Source organism: Elaeis guineensis, chromosome 1 (assembly GCF_000442705.2).
Source record: "Elaeis guineensis isolate ETL-2024a chromosome 1, EG11, whole genome shotgun sequence".
Taxonomy (NCBI): domain Eukaryota; kingdom Viridiplantae; phylum Streptophyta; class Magnoliopsida; order Arecales; family Arecaceae; genus Elaeis; species Elaeis guineensis.
This window is the reverse complement of record NC_025993.2, coordinates 56549591-56569384: the sequence shown is the minus strand read 5'-3', so window position 1 is coordinate 56569384 and position 19794 is coordinate 56549591. Positions and strand designations below refer to the sequence as shown.

Below are 19794 nucleotides of genomic sequence, written 5' to 3'. Positions count from 1 at the left end.
GTGACCATGAAACTGAATTTGAAAATCAAAACTTTGAAAAATTTTGTGATGAGAATGGAATCGGCCATAACTTCTCTGCTCCTAGAACACCCCAACAAAATGGGGTAGTTGAAAGGAAAAACAGAACCTTAGAAGAAATGGCCCGTACCATGCTTTGTGAAAGCAACCTTCCAAGATATTTTTGGGCGGAAGCTATTAACACAGCATGTTACATTCTAAATCGTGCTTTAATTAGACAATTTTTTAAGAAAACCCCCTATGAACTTTGGAAAGGAAGAAAACCAAATATTGCATATCTTCATATTTTTGGTTGCCGATGTTTTGTATTAAATAATGGTAAGGAAAGACTTGGTAAATTTGATGCAAAATCAGATGAAGCAATCTTTCTGGGTTACTCCTCTACTAGTAAAGCTTTTAGAGTTTTTAATAAAAGAACTTTAGTAGTTGAGGAGTCCATTCATGTTGTCTTTGATGAATCTAACGATCTTCCTTCAAGGAAGAATGAGGGTATTGATGATGCAGATCCATTAATAGAAGGTATGAAGGAGATCACTCTGAAAGATTCAACCACTCTAGAGGACAAGGAACAAGAAGACAAACAAGATGAGATAGGTGAGGAAATTCAAGAACAACCTCAAGGTACAAATGACCTACCCAAGGAATGGAGGTATGTTCACAACCACCCTAAGGAGTTAATTATTGGTGATCCTATGCATGGTGTAAAAACTCGCTCTTCACTTAGAGATGTGTTTAATCATTGTGCTTTTGTATCTCATTTTGAACCTAAAACTATTGAAGAAGCTGAAAAAGATCATAATTGGATTAATGCAATGCAAGAGGAACTTAATCAATTTGAAAGAAATAATGTTTGGACTTTGGTTTCAAGACCTAAAAACTGTTCAATAATTGGCACAAAATGGGTCTTTAGAAACAAATTAGATGAGCATGGTAATGTAATTAGAAATAAAGCAAGATTGGTTGCTAAAGGATATAATCAAGAAGAAGGGATTGATTTTGATGAAACTTTTGCACCAGTAGCTAGATTAGAAGCCATTAGACTTCTACTTGCATATGCTTGCTTTATGAAATTCAAATTGTTTCAAATGGATGTTAAAAGTGCATTTTTAAATGGATTTATTGCTGAAGAAGTTTATGTAGAACAACCCCGTGGATTTGAAAATCATGCCTTTCCTAATCATGTCTTTAAATTAAATAAGGCATTATATGGATTAAAACAAGCACCTAGAGCATGGTATGATAGACTAAGCAAATTTTTACTAAGTAATGGTTTTTCAAGAGGTAATGTAGATACAACCCTCTTTATCAAAAGAAATCAAAATGATATGTTAGTTATACAAATTTATGTTGATGACATAATTTTTGGGTCTACTAATGAATCCCTTTGTCAAGACTTTGCTAAGCTTATGCAGGGAGAGTTCGAGATGAGCATGATGGGAGAACTCACCTTCTTCCTCGGACTCCAGATCAAACAATCAAAAGAGGGAATCTCCATCACCCAAAGCAAGTACACCAAGGAACTACTCAAAAGATTTGGAATGGAGAACTCCAAACCCATTGGCACACCAATGAGTCCCTCATGTAAGCTTGACAAGGATGATGAAGGTAAATGTGTAGACTTAAAATACTATAGAGGCATGATTGGATCATTATTATATTTAACTGCAAGTAGGCCTGATATCATGTTTAGTGTTTGTTTATGTGCTAGATATCAATCTAATCCTAAAGAATCTCATTTGAATGCTGTTAAAAGAATCCTTAGATACTTAAATGGTACTCAAACTTTAGGGTTATGGTACTCTAAGGACTCACAAATAGATTTATTAGGATATTCTGATGCTGACTTTGCTGGATGTAAACTAGATAGAAAAAGCACAAGTGGAACTTGTCAATTTCTTGGAGTTAACCTAATCTCATGGTTTAGCAAGAAACAAAATTCGGTAGCACTGTCTACGGCTGAGGCCGAATACATTGCAGCCGGAAGTTGTTGTGCTCAAATCTTGTGGATTAAGCAACAACTCGAAGACTTTGGAATTAAACTTAATGAAACACCAATAAGATGTGACAACACAAGTGCCATAAATCTATCTAAAAATCCTATTCAACACTCAAGATCCAAACATATTGAAATAAGACATCACTTCATAAGAGAACATGTTCAAAACAAAAATATAATTCTTGAATATGTTTGCACCGAAAATCAATTAGCTGATATCTTTACAAAGGCCCTTAGTGAGGATAGATTCTGTGAAATTAGGAGAAATCTAGGAATTCTTGATCCATTTGCCTGAATTATTTTTAAAATTTCAATGATTTATGGTCAAAATCTCCTAAGAGCTCAATTTCCAACACCTTTCTTGGTCCCAAAAGCTCAAGTTTTTCATTCTAAAAACTCATCTTAGAGCTAAACTCCTTCTCCTCAAAATTCAAATTTTTCTGGAATTTATTCACATTTTTCCTGATTTTCTGAACTTCATGAGTCGACCCCCATGAGTCGACTCAATGGCAAACTTGTAATTCCCAGAAACTTCCAACGGGCTGAAGGGTTTATATGTTGAATTACTGTTCGTGAGCCGACCCTCACGCTCGTCTTCCTCCTTCGAAAATCCATTCTCCCTTCTCCCATTTGCTCCATTTCCTAGGCTTGAGCTAGTGGAACTCCTCCCGCCTCCTCTCCACCGCAAATAGCCACTCCGGGAAAGGTTCTTTTGTGACCTCTTCCCTTGTTCTTCACGGTTGGAGCGTGCCCTAGCACTCCACCGTCCCTCTCAAATCCACTCATTCTCTCCTCCAAAACCTCAAATCACTCTCTTATAATCCTTCCTCCACTCCTTCACTTGCTCCTCAAGTCTCCTCGTCTGCTATTGAAGAAGGTATGGCACCAAAAATGAAACTTCCCCAAAGGAGAAAGTCTGTCCGGGAACTTGAAGAAAGTGTCAGAAGGAAAAGACAAGCGGCACAGTCCACCTCTGCTCCCGTTCCAGATTCAGTTCAAGGTCCTTCACAGTCTTCTCAAACTCCCAGTAAGAACCCTCTCTCAGATAGAAAAGTAGAAACCGGGAAAAACATTGACTTCCGGTTCTTTGAAAGTGAGGGATTTTCTTTAGCAAGTAAGATCAAAACTCAGGGATGGAGCTTTTACTGTTCACTCAAAGAAGTCACCCTTGTTGACCTTGTTAGGGAGTTTTATCAGAATCTTATTTATGGAAATGGGTCTGTAACTTCAACTGTGAAAGGGATTGATATCTGTCTGGATCCTGTCATTTTAGGGGAGATTTTACACTTACCTAGTGAAGGTTATGCATACATGGAACTCCCCGTGAAAGAAGAAGGTATAAGTGTTATATTTGGAGGAACCTACCAAGGGAATTTGAATAAACTAGAGGCCAAGATTTTACCTATAGAAATGAGAATCTTACATCAAATGGTCACAAAACTTTTCTTCCCTAGGAGTGGTAGGCACGATCTTCTGTCAGGCAGGGACATATGCATTATGTTTCACATTATCACAGAAACCCCCCTAAACCTCCCAGCACTTATGATAGAGGCCATGAGAGAGACTCTGAACAGATCTAAGGCACATTTGCCTTATGGTATGGCCCTGACTAGAGTTTTCAGGAGGTTTGGAGTTAGTTGTGAGGGGGAGGCTCCCACCAAACTGTCTCATGTTGATACCTTCAACCTACACACCTTGCATCGAATGGGGTTCACAAAAAGTGGTGGTGGTTGGATAAGGGGAGCTGAGGAAAGAACAGAAGAGAGAGCAGAAGAAAGAGCTGAGGATACAGCAGAAGTCAGAGCTGAAGAAGAAGAAGGTCCATCATCTCCTGTTCATGGCTTCAGGGCAGCTTCACCTGATATACAGTTCTTTCCGGATCCAGAGGCTGGCCCTTCTGAGTTTACCAGGATACCCACACCTGTGCATCAGCCAGAGAGCAGAGCACCTCCGCCAGAGTTCACACTGTCCGATTATCAGATTGAGCGGATTGCACAGCGTATGGTCTCTTTGATGTCGAGTCAGATGAGCAGTACTTCATTTGTACCAGGGGCTACTTCTACTGATCAGACTTTGACTCCCCACATCTCCACAGTATATTAGATGATGGCAGATCAGTCCATGAGGATTCAGCAGCTTGAGGACACTGTTCTGAGATTGACTGGCAGAGTTCTCGAGTTACAGGGGCAGGTCTTCGATTTGGCACACCCTCAGCCTCAGGAGTCTTCGATTGAGGTCACTGATCTCACTGCAGAGGCCGGCAGACTCAGAGGAGCTCTTGAGGGCGGTTATGAGTTACTGAGGAAGGAGATCAGAGGATCAAGTGAGCAAGCTACTACTCAGTTCACTGCACTTCTCCAGGCTGTCTTCAGGGCACTGACTGTACTTGACTCCATCAGACTTACCCTTTCAGTTCAGTCCCTAGCTTCTCAGCGTTCTCAGCCACCCAGTTCCTCCCGTTCGCCTGCTCGTGCCAGTTCTTCCTCTCGTGCCAGAGGCAGACGGGGTCGAGGACGCATCTCAGATCCAGATCCATCTGATCCTTATCACATTTCTGATGATTCTGATCATTGATCATTTCTAGATCCTAGGTCTTAGTATTTAGTCCTCTCTAGGATCTGTATTTTTGGGGCCATGTATTGACATGAGCTAGTTGACTTTGTATGTTACTTTTTATGTTACAATCTATGTACTGAAACAATTATGGCTTTACTTATGGAATGATGATTATCTTACTTTGGTCATATATTCTCTTTTGTGAAATATTGTCTTCTCTTTATGGTATTATCATTTTATGATTGCTGTTAATAGTTGCTTCATTAAGGGGGAGCAAACCCTACAAGAAGAGAAATTAAAGAATGCTTCAGAAAAAGGACTTAACCTTGTTTGATGATGTCAAAAAGGGGGAGAAATTAAACACAAAGAAATCCATCAAAAGCAAACACTACAAATTATGAGAAATTAATACATTGACAATTTTAAGTACAAATGCTAAATATACTGCAAATAAGTACCTTTTAAAATTACTCATACTCTGATTTGCTGTAAACCATTGAACATGCTTTGATAGGCTTTCAAATTCCAAACCCACTCTGATATATTGAATACATTACTCTAATACTTTGACATTTTTTTTACTACTCCGATACATTACTCAATTTTACTCTGATACATTGAAAAACTATTTTTATTACTCTGATACTTTGCAAAATTTTTCTCTGATACTTTGTAAAATTGTTTTCCCTACACTGATACATTGCAGGATTTTCATTTCTCTTGCTTTGATACATCTTAAACTTAAATGATCTAATACTCTTTCCAAATCAACTATTCAATATGCTTTGGCACACATGACTAGTTTTGAGAATTGAGAAAATTTTTCAAAATACAGTTTGCTCTGATAATAAAATCAAATTTTCTGCTCTAACACCAAGACAATAATCCAATGAGCATATCTTCCAATCTTTAAGCAAATGGGAAAACTACTTATGCATATAACCATTTGTTTCACATGCCAAAAGAATCATACTTTTTTCAAGCATATGCACCTAAAATGCAATCTTTTGAAATTCATGATTCATATAAATGCTTTTGTTCAAATGTTTTGTCATCATCAAAAAGGGGGAGATTGTTGCTCCTAGATTGATTTTGATGACTACAAAACAGTTGGAAGGGATACAAATAATTTTTATGTGAAAAAGATCTTATGCTCTACAGGGGCAAAATCATAATTTCATCAAAACTCTGATTTGATAGCATCATCGTGTAGAACAAATGATATGTAATCTATTGGTGAAAGTTTCATGGTTTTTGGACTTATATTTTTGGAGTTATGAAGGTTTGAAGTTCATGAGTCGACTCATGAGTCAACTCATGAAACTATGAGCTGATTGGCACGCAAAGATTAGCCATGGCACGCTGGTTTTCTGGCTTGGCACAACCTGTGAGTCGACTCATGAGTCGACCCACAAGGCATGAGTCGACTCATGAGTCGACCTCTGCTGATTTGGGCCTAGAAAATCCAGAAACCCAATCTCTGGACTTTGCAACAGAGGTCGACTCATGAGTCGACCCCTGAGGCATGAGTCGACTCATGAGTCGACTCATATGTCGGGATTTGCCTGTAACGGCTAGTTTTTGGCCAGATTTGGTTGCTTTTTAATGCTGCTTTTTGTGCTCTAACGGCTCTTTTTCTGCCTAGTTTGTTTTCCCTTGTCTCTTAAGGCTATAAAGGTTTCAAAAGGTGAAAAACAAAAGGGAGAGAGATCCAAATATCCAAGAAGCATTCAAGTGATTTGAAAAGAGAAAATCAAGAGCATTCAAGAGGGAATTCAAGTGCATTCAAGAGAAAATTTTTCAAGTCAACTACTCAACATCATTCAAGAGCTCATTTAAAGCCTTCAAGAAGCCATCAATCAAGCTCACCAACTCCTCAATCATTTACTTCATCTCTCATCCACTTTGAGGAAATCCAAGAAGGGCTTCTTCATTTGAGTAAAGCATATTTATTGTTATATTCGCTCACTTAAGGAGCTATTCTTGTACTTAATTTGTGCTCTAAACTGAGTTTATCTTGTGAGCAATTGTTTTTGTTTTGGAGGGTTTCCAAAACAAGAAAAGGTTGATCCGAACCTGAAATCGGAGTGTGTGGGTCGGCTTGTACCCGGGAAACAAGTGGACTAGCTTGGGATAGCTAGTGTCGGAGTTTCCGACGGTTGTATTCAGGTTGAATACAAAGTTTAGTGGATTGGAATTCCCAAGTAGGAGCTTGGGGAGTGGACGTAGGTGCAAGGTTGGCACCGAACCACTATAAATCATTGTGTTTGTGGCATGCTTTATTGTTTCTCTCTAATTCTCCATTTTATCCTTGCATTCTTATTTTAAGTAATTAATCTCAAACCAAAGTATCTCTCTTCATTCATCAAGCTTTTGATATATATTTTTTACAAGTAATTAGTTAAGCCTAAAATTTTTAAAACCCAATTCACCCCCCCTCTTGGGTTGCATAGCTGGGCAACAAACCTAATCTCCCATAGAGTTGGTCAAGGGAGTTTTGGGTTTGGGTCACTTGACCATGTGTTTATATATACATGCACTGTATAGGTTTGATTAAGCCAAGGAATACAAAAACTTTTTCTCCCAAGTCTCTCTCTCTCTCTCTCTTCTACCTCTCTCTCCAGCTATTCTCCATGCCCCAGGAGCAAGAAACCCTAGGGTTTCTTGCCACCAGGTCCATAGAAGGCAAGAAAAGTAGGGGAGGCACTAGGGTTTTGAGCCCCTCCCCCTTTGTGCCGCCAACCATATTGCCTCTCCCTCTCTTGCAGCCATCCAAACATTAGGTCCAGAACTTAGAATCTCTTGCTATAAGGTTGGTACAAGTTTCTCTCAGATCTGGAGTTGATCTGAGGTCGTTTGAGGCGCGGGTGAGATCTCCATCAACAGATCTACAGGAAAGGCTGCAGCAGGACAGATCTGCAAGCTCTGGTTCTATCTACCTTCTTTCCTATCTAAAATGTTCTAATTTGAGATCTGCAAATTGGAAGACCTCGGTCCAGGCCTAATTTGCTTGGGTACCAGATCTTGGATTTTTTAGAGGTGCTCTTCATCTGGAATGAAAGGCTGACGAAGAAGACAGCAACCAGGCTGATTTCGTCTAGGGCCTTCGATCGAGTCTAGAAGTCTCCAGATTTGTTCGTTGCTGGTTAAGCTGCACCCAAGGTCTGTGGGAGGAGCCAGGATCATGCTCGAACATGCATATCCCCAAAGGGAGATCGACAGACCAGCAAACCCCATCATGGATCGAACCATGTCCAACAAGGTCCGATTCCTTCTTTCAAACACACCATTATGCTATGGTGTTTCAGGAGGTATCCACTGAGAGAGAATCCCATTCTCTCCAAGATATGTTAGAAAATTATTGGAAAGGTATTCACCTCCTCGATCAAATCGAAGAGTTTTAATATACTTTTCAGTTTATTTTTTTACCTCATTTCAGAATAGTTCGAACATTTCAAACGACTCTGACTTATGCTTCATTAAATAGACATACCCATACCTCGATTGGTCATCTATGAAGGTTATAAAGTAGAAATATCCACCTCTTGCACTTGAGCTCATGGGTCCACATACATCAGAATGTATCAAAGCCAAGAGTTCACTGGTTCACTCACCTTTTCCTGTAAAAGGTGACTTGATCATTTTACCAAGAAGACAGGACTCACAGGTTGGAAGTGATTCATAATCACCTACTTTAAGAATTCCTTCTTGAGCCAACCTGTTTATCCTGTTCTTATTGATATGACCTAGCCTACAGTGCCAAAGGTAGACTTCTGACACATTATCTATTCTAGGGCATTTACCGGAGGTTTGAACCACATTAACAGGTTGTGATAGAAAGTAAATTCCATTATTAAGTTGTCCAACAAATATTGTAACACCATTCAAAATGATATTGCAAATATTTTTTTTTATTAAAAATTGATAACCGTTCATGGCCAAAAGGCCTACAGAAATAATATTTAATAAAAAGCTTGGACAATAGTGACATTCACTCAGAATTATATTTCGAGAATTGATTACAAGGTTCATGATTTCTAATGCTAGAACTGAAACTTTGCTTCCATCTCCAACGTTCAGGAATCTCTCACCTTCATCAAATCTCCTACTGATCTGCAGACCCTGCATCAAATTGCAAATATGATAAGGGCTTTCGGTATCCAATATCCAGGCAGTAGTATCACAAAAGAAAAAGTTGCAAGGTGTTATCATACAAGTACCTTGCTTCTTTTTCGGCCTGTTCGGGTCTAGTGAGGCAATGTATAGAGGACAGTTCCTCTTCCAGTGCCCCTGCTTCTTGCAAAAGAAGCACTCCGCCTGGCTCTGGTCGGGCTTGTGCTTCTTGGTCTGACCCTGTGCAGACATCCCAGCATGTGGCTGCACCTTCTTATTCTTCTTCTTCTTGTTCTTCTTCCCTTTCTTAAAGGATCGACGACCAGAAGAAGACCCTCCCACAATATTTACCGACTCCTTATGGAGCTAGTGGTCCTTCTCAAAGTTCTGCAGTAACTCCAACAAGCCATGGTAGTTCACTACAGGCTTTGTCATTCGAAAATGAGTAAGGAAGGGAAGGTAGGACTTGGACAGAGAATTAAGGATCGCATCCTTACCGAGCTGCTCGTGCAGGGGAAAGCCCAGTTTACTTAGGCACTCAATCATTTTGATCATGTACAATACATGATCAGTGACTGAGGCTCCATCCCTTATCCGAGCATTGAAAATGGCACAACTAGTTTTGTGCCTTTCAACGTCGTCAGGCGTGCCAAAAGAGTCATTCAACATTTGAAGCATCTCTTGTAGTTGGGCGTTCTCAAACCTGTGGCTGAACTCATCATTCATTGCCGCCAGCATAATGCACCGAATGGTGGTGCGATCGTTGAGCTACTTCTGATAAGTGTCTCAGACCACCCCTCTAGCGTTCGGGGCTGGTTCCTCAGGTGCCAGATCCGTTACTACATAAAAGATCCGCTCATGCTCAAGGACGATCTTTAATTTTTGATACCAGCTATCGAAATTAGGTCCCATGAGCTTGTCATTTTCTAATAATGATCGGAGCGAAAGGGTAGTGGCGATAGCTGCATAAAGGAAAATCAAACCTATATTAGTACATAAATTATTAATACTAAAGACTTGGACTTTAGTCTAAAATTTCTTCCAGTATTTTTACGAATTGATAGCCTCAACCTCCAATTCGAGAAATTACTTTAATTCCTTAGTGGGTACTAGAATCCACACAGACTACACACGAGCCCAACTTTGGTTGGTCAACCCATGTGCATCTATGGGTAGGTTCATAACCAGTTGTTTCTCTAAACAACTTCTAGTAATTCATTTTGCCCCAGAACCTAATCAGTAGGCTTTGGCCTCCACTGAAAAAATCTGGTTAGGTCCAACCATTAACATGATTTGATTTGGTAAATCGGATCAATAAATGATCAAGCTTGACTTTGGTCGGCCAACCTAACCACCATCAAAAAGACTCAAACCAAATTATCATACTATGAATGATAATTCCATTAGTCAATAAGCACCAGGCCTTTGGGCCTCCAATGATTATTAAACTAATGGACTCATTATCACTCACTTAATGGGAGGCTATGACTTAGTTATCAATATAACTTAATCATTTTTAGGATCTAATAATTTTTTTTTGAAAATTTTATTAAAGAATAGATGAGAAAAAAATATCCATCCAATTTCAATCCTCCCACTGACTTCACCAAGTCAGATTAAAAAAAGGATTTACTTAAAGCTGGCATTAGGAGCACCTAAATCAGTCAAACTGATTTATCTAATGACATGGGTGAGCCCTAATCACCAAGTGATCTAATCAAAACCTAATTCACTAGGTTGGCCAGGTAAGTGAGATCAATGGTGGGGATAAGCCATTAACTCGTTAGAGATCGAATCACTGCGAGTAGCTCCTGCTTAAAAACCACTGGTCAAACTGCCAAACTTACCTTAGACACCAACTGGTTCATTAGTTTTAATTTGATCAACTTAGTAAATAGGGTTCCACCACATAGCCATGAATTAAGTCCATCTTGGTCTAGTTAAAGACATGGACCCATTCAACTACATCTATTGGAGTTGAGTCTAGAGTATCCTTGACCTAATCTAATTCAACTTTTGATTAGATTTGACCAATTACTCTAATTTAGTCCATTTCTTTAAGCTAACCTTAGGTCTAACCCAATTATGGACCTAATCCATCTAACCCATTGACCCACAAGTTTATGCAATTGACTTAGGTCTTAATTTACAATTCTAGACCTACTAGATAATACTTAATTCTTTTAATTAAGTATTTGGGCTGATAGGTCAGGGTTTGGTATTTCGAAAATAATTTTCAAATTTGAAAGGTTTTATTTTCTGTTCACCAAATATGTTGACTCATTTCATAAATAGATCAGAATATTTCATAAATAGCAATCCTATTGCTAATTACATAATAGAAAATAACTTAATCAAAATAAATCATGAATATTCTTTTCGCTACTTCATCTGCATGGGATATAATTGCATCGGTACCTCTACCGTCATAGGAGACCCCATCGAATGGAAAGAGAGGGCCTTTAAACCCTACTTTTCTCCTATGACCGGACGGCCATGGCAACCAACCCAATTTGATTACTTGCTACTTGGATCAAGTATATCTAAATATACCAATTTCAAAATTTAAATTTTAAATTTCAAATTTCAAAATTTTGAATTTTAAATTTTTAATTTTAAATTTCAAATTTGAAATTTCAACCAAATTTCAAATTTCAAATTTTTGAATTTTAAATTTTTGAATTTTAAATTTTGAATTTCAAATTTCAAAATTCAAATTTTGAATTTTGAATTTCAAATTTTGAATTTCGAACAACTTTTAAAATTTAAATTTTAAATTTTAAATTTTAAATTTAAACTTTTAGATTACAACTTAATCTACGCATGCAAATATATATATCATATCTAAGAACCCGCTCTGATACCATTTGTGGGGAAAATCAGTGCAGGGGTAAAATGATAATTTTAAAACTTTTTTAAAATCATTATTTTATAGTAAAAATTATTAATTAATCTAATTAATTAATAAAAATTTATCCTACACTAGGATCTAAATATGATATATAGCATGCATGCATTTAAATTTAAAATTCGAATTTGAACAGTAAACACTTTACTGTAATGTGTTCAGAACACAATACCTTTATGCGGGTAGTAGATCACCGCAATCTGATCACCGTCGGGAGAGTCTGATCATCGTGATGTAGCCACACAGAATGTCTGACCTCTGTGGATCATCCACACGAAGCTCCCGATCTGATCGACTCCTCACGAGTGCTAGCTCGTTGTAGAGCCCTTTCGACGGTCGATGCTGATCGAACTCCTTCGATCGATGTCTGTCAATTTTTTGGATGCTTTAGATCATCAACAGACATGCTTGAGAGGATATTGAAGATCTTTCTGAAATTTGGTGGGCTCACGACACTCGTAGCTCACCTTCTCACTTTTCGAACTCCAGGCTCAAACCCTGAAGAACTCACTGAAACCCTGCGCACACTTTTTCTTTCTTTTCTTTCTTTTTCTCTCAGAAGGATATTGACCTTCACCTTACACACAAAGATTCCTCACGCCCAGATTTTCTTTCAAAATTTTTCTTGCACATGCCCCACTCTTCTCCTCCTTTTAAAATAATGTCAAACATCTTATCCACATGAGAGGATAAAGATGAGTAATTGTACATTTGAATTCAAATCAAATTTTGAATTCAAATGGAAACCAATTTATTCCTATCCACTAAGAGCATGAGAAGAGGAGGGCGTGGCTTAATTTGTGCATGAGTGATTTCATGAGAAACATTTTCTCATATAATAAATGGGGCGTTAAAAGAGGATAAGGTCAAGGCGCTAAGATTGGTTGCTCATTCAAATTCAAACTTTATTTTGAATTTGAATGGCCAACAAATCATCCTTATCCACTCATTTGGCACATTAAAGTAGGACGTGAGGAGGGCTTTACGTGAGGAAAAATTAATGAGAACTTTCTTCTCGTGAATTCAAATGGGCGCAGTGGAAGTGAGGTGGCGCAGGGAGAATGGGTCATGGTGGTTTCATTATTTAAACCAACCTAATTGAACTAAATAAGTTAGGCCCAGTTAGACTAATTTAAACCCAACTAAATTAGGCTTAATTAGGCTCAATAAAATCTTAATCAAATCAAAAATTGATTAAGCCCAACCCCTGATCAAATCAGGGACCAAACCATCTCAACCATTAGGTCAACTCTTAACCTAATCGGGTCAAACCCAACTGAATCCAATTCAATTGGACTTGAACAAAAATTAAATACTCAATCAAATTGAGTTAATTAGTGATCAAATCACTAATTAAACCTCTCATAAATATTGAGTCCAAATTCGATGGGTAATCGGGCATCAGAATTCATCGATATGTAACCCTGATCGAAGAGTCCTAAACCAGTGGGACTCTTGACCTCGGTACCCAAAATGTGTGGAATTCATGATCAGAGAATCTTGATTCTCGATCATAGAATCCCAAACATGAAGAACTCTTCACCAGCTATCAGATCAGATAGGAACCTCTAATGTGTGTGACCCCACAGGTTCGATCCTAAGTCGGTAGCACAGGAACCAATTCCTGTACTAATCGAAGTGACCATCTAGCAATGGTACCCGATGATCGAATGGGTCAAATGATCGCAATTGCAACACTCAGAACCTACGTGAATATGGTTACTGTATAATTCATCCTTTTGACCTCTGTGTTTAGGATGACTCAGGGTTAAACTGTCAACCCTGATTAGATCATCCGAATCGTGCTCAACTCAAACAGTCCTGTGACTCCTCACAAAGACTACTCTGGCCAAGATTTTGCTAAATTGAAACACGACTGTACACAGGTCCTAAACTGGAGTGGTCAATCCCATCTTGACACACGCACCGACAAGTCAAGTACTTGACTACACCCAGCAGCCTTCCGTTATTGAATTAGAAATTCAGGTAGTCCAGTGCCTAAGTGCAGTGAGTTGCTTGCAAGTCACCGTGGTGGTCTCAGGTTGGAGGGATATTTATACCCATATTCCATCAGAGCAAATCTTGACAGCAGAAATAGCTCCGAAGTCGGTCACGTTCAGTGCAGATATACCCTTACATCTCACCTGTATGCCATACCAGTGTCTCCACACTCATTGGTTAAGAGGACAACCAACCTATATGGCACACAACGACCTATGCTTGATAAACATTATCATCCTTGGTAACAACGTATCATTTGGTCGCGAACAGATTTAAGGACTAAACGACAAATCCTCCTTTGTCGAGTCTAAATAGTCCTAAGGACCTCACCATAACATAGGAGTTCATTAGAAGATGAAACATTTTGTGATGAAAAATACCAAAATAATTTTTATTAATTCATAATTCATGTACATATACAAAAATGAGCACAACCGTCAACAGGCTGACGATTGGCTTTGGGATACTATTCCCAACACCCATATAGCAGACAATGACCTATACTTGATAAACGTTGTTGTCCTTGGTAACAACGTATCATTTGGTCGCGAACAGGTTTAAGGACTAAACGATAAATCCTCCTTTGTCGAGTTTAAATAGTCCTAAGGACTTCACCACAACACAGGAGTTCATTAGAAGATGAAATAATTTGTGATGAAAAATACCAAAATAACTTTTATTTATTTATAATTTATATACTAATACAAGAAAGAGTACAACCATCAACAGGCTGACGATTGACTTTGGGACACTATTCCCAACAAGTACTAGGATGGGTGACCCCCTGGGAAGTCCTCGTGTTGCATCCATTTTAATCTCATCTATTTTATTTTTTATTCAACACTTTTTTCCACAATTTTAATGGGGATCACTTTCTTCTACCGCAGGTAACATTTTCTCTTAAAAGAATAAATTGAGTCTGGAGACAGACAGTGCCGTGTGGCCACACGGGATCCACTTGAAGTGTTTGATACCCTACATGCCTAGGTGTGGGAGGGTTATTGATGGCGTGCGACGGCCGCTATGTTATACCTAAGAATTTCGAAGAGATCATGATGGGTGCGATCATGCCAGCACTAATACACAGGATCCCATCAGAACTCCATAGTGAAGAATGCTTGGGTGAGAGTAGTACTAGGGTGGATGACCCCTTGTGAAGTCCTCATGTTGCATCCCTTTTAATCTTCATCCTTTTTATTTCTATTTCAAGACTTTTTTTTGAAATTTTTATACTTTTTATTTTTATTTCAACACTTTTTTTCATAATTTTTATGGAGATCTCTTTCTTCTGCAATGGTTAATGTTCTCTCTCAAAAAAAAATTGAGTCTGGAGACCTACAATGCCGTGCGTGCTCGTGGGCCCACATGAAGGGTCCGGTACCCTGTAGCCCTGGACGGTGGGAGGGTTACAGATGGCGTGCAATGGAAGCTACATTACATCCACAAATTTTGAAGAGATCATGATGGGTGTGATCATACCAACACAAATGCATCGGATCCGATCAGAACTCCATAGTCGAGCGTGCTTGGGCGCGAGTCGTACTGGGATGGGTGACCCACTGAGAAGTCCTCATGTTGCACCCCTTTTAATCTTCATCATTTTTCTTTTTATTTCAAGATTTTTTTTCATAACTTTTATGGAGATCTCTTTCTTTTGCCACAGGCAACATTTTCTCTAAAAAAAAAAACTGAGTCTGGATACCGACAGTGCCATGCGGGCTCGCGGGACTCACTTGAAGAGTTTGGTACCCAATAGGCCCAGACAGTGGGAGGGTTACAGATGGCGTGCAACGGCCGCAACGTTATATCAATGAATTTTGAACAAATTGTGATTGATGCGATCACACTAGCACTAATGCTTCGAATCCCATCAAAACTCTATAGTTAAGCATGCTTGGGCGAGAGTAGTACTAGGATGGGTGATCCCTTGGGAAGTCCTCGTGTTGCCTCTTTTTTAATCTTCGTCTATTTTATTTTTAATTCAACACTTTTTTCATAATTTTTATGGAGATCTCTTTCTTTTGTCGTGGGTAACATTTTTTCTTAAAGAAATAAATTGAGTCTATAGACAGACAGTGCCGTGCGGCCATGCGGGATCCACTCGAAGGGTCTGGTACCCTCAGGCCTGGGCATGGGAGGGTTACTGAAGGCGTGCGACGGCCGCTACATTATACCTAAGAATTTCGAAGAGATCATGATGGGTGCTATCATGCCAGCACTAATACACCAGATCCCAACAGAACTCCGTAGTCAAGCATGCTTGGGCGAGAGTAGTAATAGGATGGGTGACCCCCTGGGAAGTCCTCATGTTACATCCCTTTTAATCTTCGTCTTTTTTATTTCTATTTCAAGATATTTTTTCCGTAATTTTTATGCTTTTTATTTTTATTTCAACACTTTTTTTTAATTTTTTTATGGAGATCTCTTTCTTCTGCCATGGTTAACGTTCTCTCTAAAAAAAAACTGAGTCTGGAGACCTATAGTGCTGTGCGGGCTCGCGGGCCCACTTGAAGTATTCGGTACCCTACAGTCCTGATCGGTGGGAGGGTTACAGATAGCGTGCAATGGAAGCTACGTTATATCCATGAATTTCGAAAAGATCATGACGGGTGCGATCATACCAGCACTAATGCACCGGATCACATAAGAACTCCGCAGTCGAGCATGCTTGGGTGCGAGTCATACTGGAATGGGTGACCCCCTTGAAAGTCCTCGTGTTGCACCCCATTTAATCTTCACCTTTTTATTTTTATTTCAAGACTTTTTTTTCATAATTTTTATGAAGATCTCTTTCTTCTGCCGTAGCTAACATTTTCTCTAAAAAAAAACTGAGTCTGGAGACCGACAGTGCCATGCGGGCTCGCGGGACCCACTTGAAGGGTCCGGTACCCAACTGGCCAGTATGGTGGGAGGGATACAGATGGCGTGCAACGGCTGTAATTTTATATCAACGAATTTTGAACAAATCATGATTGGTGCGATCACACCAGCACTAATGCATCAGATCCCATCAGAACTCTGCAGTTAAGCGTACTTGGGCAAGAGTAGTACTAGGATGGGTGACCCCCTGGGAAGTCCTCGTGTTGCATCCATTTTAATCTCGTCTATTTTATTTTTAATTCAATACTTTTTTCTATAATTTTTATGGGGATCTCTTTCTTCTGCCGTGGATAATATTTTCTCTTTAAAAAATAAATTGAGTCTGGAGATAGACAGTGCGGTGCGGCCACTCGGAATCCATTTGAAGGGTCTGGTACCCTACATGCCTGGGCGTGGGAGGGTTACTGATGGTGTGCGACAGCTGCTACATTATACCTAAGAACTTCGAAGAGATCATGATGGGTGCGATCATGCCAGCACTAATACACCGGATCCCATCAGAACTTCGTAGTTAAGATTGCTTGGACGAGAGTAGTACTAGGATGGGTGATCCCCTGGGAAGTCCTCATGTTGCATCCCTTTTAATCTTCATCCTTTTTATTTCTATTTCAAGACTTTTTTTTATAATTTTTATGCTTTTTATTTTTATTTTAATATTTTTTTTCATAATTTTTATGGAGATCTCTTTCTTCTGCCATGGTTAACATTCTCTCTCAAAAAAAAAACTGAGTCTGAAGACCTAGAGTGCCGTGTGGGCTCGCGGGCCCACTTGAAGGGTCCGGTACCCTGCAGCCCTGGATGATGGGAGGGTAACAAATGGCGTGCAACGGAAGCTGCGTTATATCAACGAATTTTGAAGAGATCATGATGGGTGCGAACATACCAGCACTAATGCATCGGATCCCATTAGAACTCCGTAGTCGAGCGTGCTTGGGCGCGAGTCGTACTGGGATGGGTGACACCCTGGGAAGTCCTCGTGTTGCACGCCTTTTAATCTTCATCCTTTTTATTTTTATTTCAATTTTTTTTTTCATAATATTTATGGAGATCTCTTTCTTCTGCCGCAGGCAACATTTTCTCTCAAAAAAAAATTGAGTTTGGAGATCTACAGTGCCATGCGGGCTCGCGGGACCCACTTGAAGGGTCCGGTACCCAACAGTCCCGGACGGTGGGAGGGTTACAAATGGCGTGCAATGGCCACAACGTTATATCAATGAATTTCAAACAAATCATGATGGATGCGATCACACCAACACTAATGCATCGGATCCCATCTGAACTCTGCAGTTAAGCGTGCTTGGGTGAGAGTAGTAATAGGTTGGGTGACCCCCTGGAAAGTCCTCGTGTTGCCTCTTTTTTAATCTTCATCTATTTTAATTTTAATTCAACACTTTTTTTCATAATTTTTTTGGGGAGCTCTTTCTTTTGCTGCGGGTAACATTTTTTCTTAAAAAAATAAATTGAGTCTATAGACAGACAGTGCCTTGCTGCCACGCGGGATCCACTTGAATAGTCCGGTACCCTATAGGCCTGGGCATGGGAGGGTTACTGATGGCGTGCGACGGCCGCTACGTTATACCTAAGAATTTCAAAGAGATCATGATGGGTGCCGTCATGTCAGAACTAATACATCGGATCCCATCAAAACTTCATAGTTAAGCATGCTTGGGCGAGAGTAGTACTAGGATGGGTGACCCCTTGTGAAGTCCTCATGTTGCATCCCTTTTAATCTTCATCCTTTTTATTTCTATTTCAAGACTTTTTTCGTAATTTTTATACTTTTTATTTTTATTTCAACATTTTTTTTCATAATTTTTATGGAGATCTCTTTCTTCTGCAATGGTTAACATTTTCTCTCAAAAAAAAATTGAGTCTGGAGACCTACAATGCCGTGCGGGCTAGTGGGCCTACTTCAAGGGTCTGGTACCCTGCAGCCCTGGATGGTGGGAGGGTTACAGATGGTGTGCAATGGAAGCTACATTACATCTATGAATTTCGAAGAGATCATGATGGGTGCGATAATACCAACATAAATGCATAGGATCCGTTTAGAACTCCACAGTCGAGCATGTTTGGGCGCGAGTCGTACTGGGATGGGTGACCCACTGAGAAGTCCTCATGTTGCACCCCTTTTAATCTTCGTCATTTTTATTTTTATTTCAAGAATTTTTTTCATAATTTTTATGGAGATCTCTTTCTTCTGCCACAGGCAATGTTTTCTCTAAAAAAAAACTGAGTCTGGAGACCGACAGTGCCATGCGGGCTCGCGAGACTCAGTTGAAGAGTTCGGTACCCAACAGGCCCGGACGATGGGAGGGTTACAGATAGCGTGCAACGGCCGCAACGTTATATCAACAAATTTCAAACAAATTGTAATGGATGTGATCACACTAGCACTAATGCATCGGATCCCATCAAAACTCCGTAGTTAAGCGTGCTTGGGTGAGAGTAGTGCTAGAATGAGTGACCCCATGGGAAGTCTTCGTGATGCCTCCTTTTTATTCTTCGTCTATTTTATTTTTAATTCAACACTTTTTTCATAATTTTTTTGAGGATCTCTTTCTTCTATCGCAGGTAATATTTTTTTTTAAAAAAATAAATTGAGTCTGTAGACAAAGAGTGCCGTGCAGCCATGCGGGATCCACTCGAAGGGTCCGGTACCCTCAGGCTTGGGTGTGGGAGGGTTACTGATGGTGTGCGACGGCCGCTACATTATACCTAAGAATTTCGAAGAGATCATGATGGGTGCTATCATGCCAGCACTAATACACCGGATCCTAATAGAACTCCGTAGTCAAGCATGCTTGGGCAAGAGTAGTACTAGGATGGGTGACCCCCTGGGAAGCCCTCATGTTGCATCCCTTTTAATCTTCGTCCTTTTTATTTCTATTTCAAAATTTTTTTTCGTAATTTTTATGCTTTTTATTTTTATTTCAACACTTTTTTTCATAATTTTTATGGAGATCTCTTTCTTCTACCATGGTTAGCGTTCTCTCTAAAAAAAAACTGAGTTTGGAGACCAATAGTGCCGTGCGGGCTCGCGGGCCCACTTGAAGTGTTCGGTACCCTACAGTCCTGGTCGGTGGGAGGGTTACAGATGGCGTGCAACGGAAGCTACGTTATATCCACAAATTTTGAAGAGATCATGACGGGTGCGATCATACCAGCACTAATGCATCGGATCCCAAAAGAACTCCGTAGTCGAGCGTGCTTGGGTGCGAGTCATACTGGAATAGGTGACCCCCTTGAAAGTCCTCGTGTTACACCCCATTTAATCTTCGTCCTTTTTGTTTTTATTTCAAGACTTTTTTTCATAATTTTT

General features: G+C 39.6%; 3 non-coding genes and 11 pseudogenes across 3 annotated transcripts; all 14 read left to right on the top strand.

Moving 5' to 3' along the window:
* The first annotated feature begins 14649 nt into the window (after nucleotides 1-14649).
* On the top strand, nucleotides 14650-14768 carry LOC140855103 (5S ribosomal RNA). The gene has a single exon (XR_012138134.1). It is a non-coding gene; the product is annotated as a 5S ribosomal RNA (ribosomal RNA).
* Nucleotides 14769-15057: 289 nt separating this feature from the next.
* Nucleotides 15058-15176, top strand: LOC140855075 (5S ribosomal RNA; annotated as a pseudogene).
* Nucleotides 15177-15425: 249 nt separating this feature from the next.
* LOC140855077 (5S ribosomal RNA) lies at nucleotides 15426-15544 on the top strand (annotated as a pseudogene).
* A 247-nt stretch (nucleotides 15545-15791) lies between these two features.
* LOC140855042 (5S ribosomal RNA) lies at nucleotides 15792-15910 on the top strand (annotated as a pseudogene).
* A 289-nt stretch (nucleotides 15911-16199) lies between these two features.
* LOC114913417 (5S ribosomal RNA) lies at nucleotides 16200-16318 on the top strand (annotated as a pseudogene).
* Nucleotides 16319-16565: 247 nt separating this feature from the next.
* On the top strand, nucleotides 16566-16684 carry LOC114913396 (5S ribosomal RNA). The gene has a single exon (XR_003799423.1). It is a non-coding gene; the product is annotated as a 5S ribosomal RNA (ribosomal RNA).
* A 248-nt stretch (nucleotides 16685-16932) lies between these two features.
* Nucleotides 16933-17051, top strand: LOC114913427 (5S ribosomal RNA). The gene has a single exon (XR_003799428.1). It is a non-coding gene; the product is annotated as a 5S ribosomal RNA (ribosomal RNA).
* A 290-nt stretch (nucleotides 17052-17341) lies between these two features.
* On the top strand, nucleotides 17342-17460 carry LOC114913404 (5S ribosomal RNA; annotated as a pseudogene).
* Nucleotides 17461-17708: 248 nt separating this feature from the next.
* On the top strand, nucleotides 17709-17827 carry LOC114913403 (5S ribosomal RNA; annotated as a pseudogene).
* A 249-nt stretch (nucleotides 17828-18076) lies between these two features.
* LOC140855090 (5S ribosomal RNA) lies at nucleotides 18077-18195 on the top strand (annotated as a pseudogene).
* Nucleotides 18196-18483: 288 nt separating this feature from the next.
* LOC140855084 (5S ribosomal RNA) lies at nucleotides 18484-18602 on the top strand (annotated as a pseudogene).
* A 247-nt stretch (nucleotides 18603-18849) lies between these two features.
* Nucleotides 18850-18968, top strand: LOC114913422 (5S ribosomal RNA; annotated as a pseudogene).
* Nucleotides 18969-19215: 247 nt separating this feature from the next.
* Nucleotides 19216-19334, top strand: LOC140855032 (5S ribosomal RNA; annotated as a pseudogene).
* Nucleotides 19335-19622: 288 nt separating this feature from the next.
* On the top strand, nucleotides 19623-19741 carry LOC140855093 (5S ribosomal RNA; annotated as a pseudogene).
* Nucleotides 19742-19794: the final 53 nt, after the last annotated feature.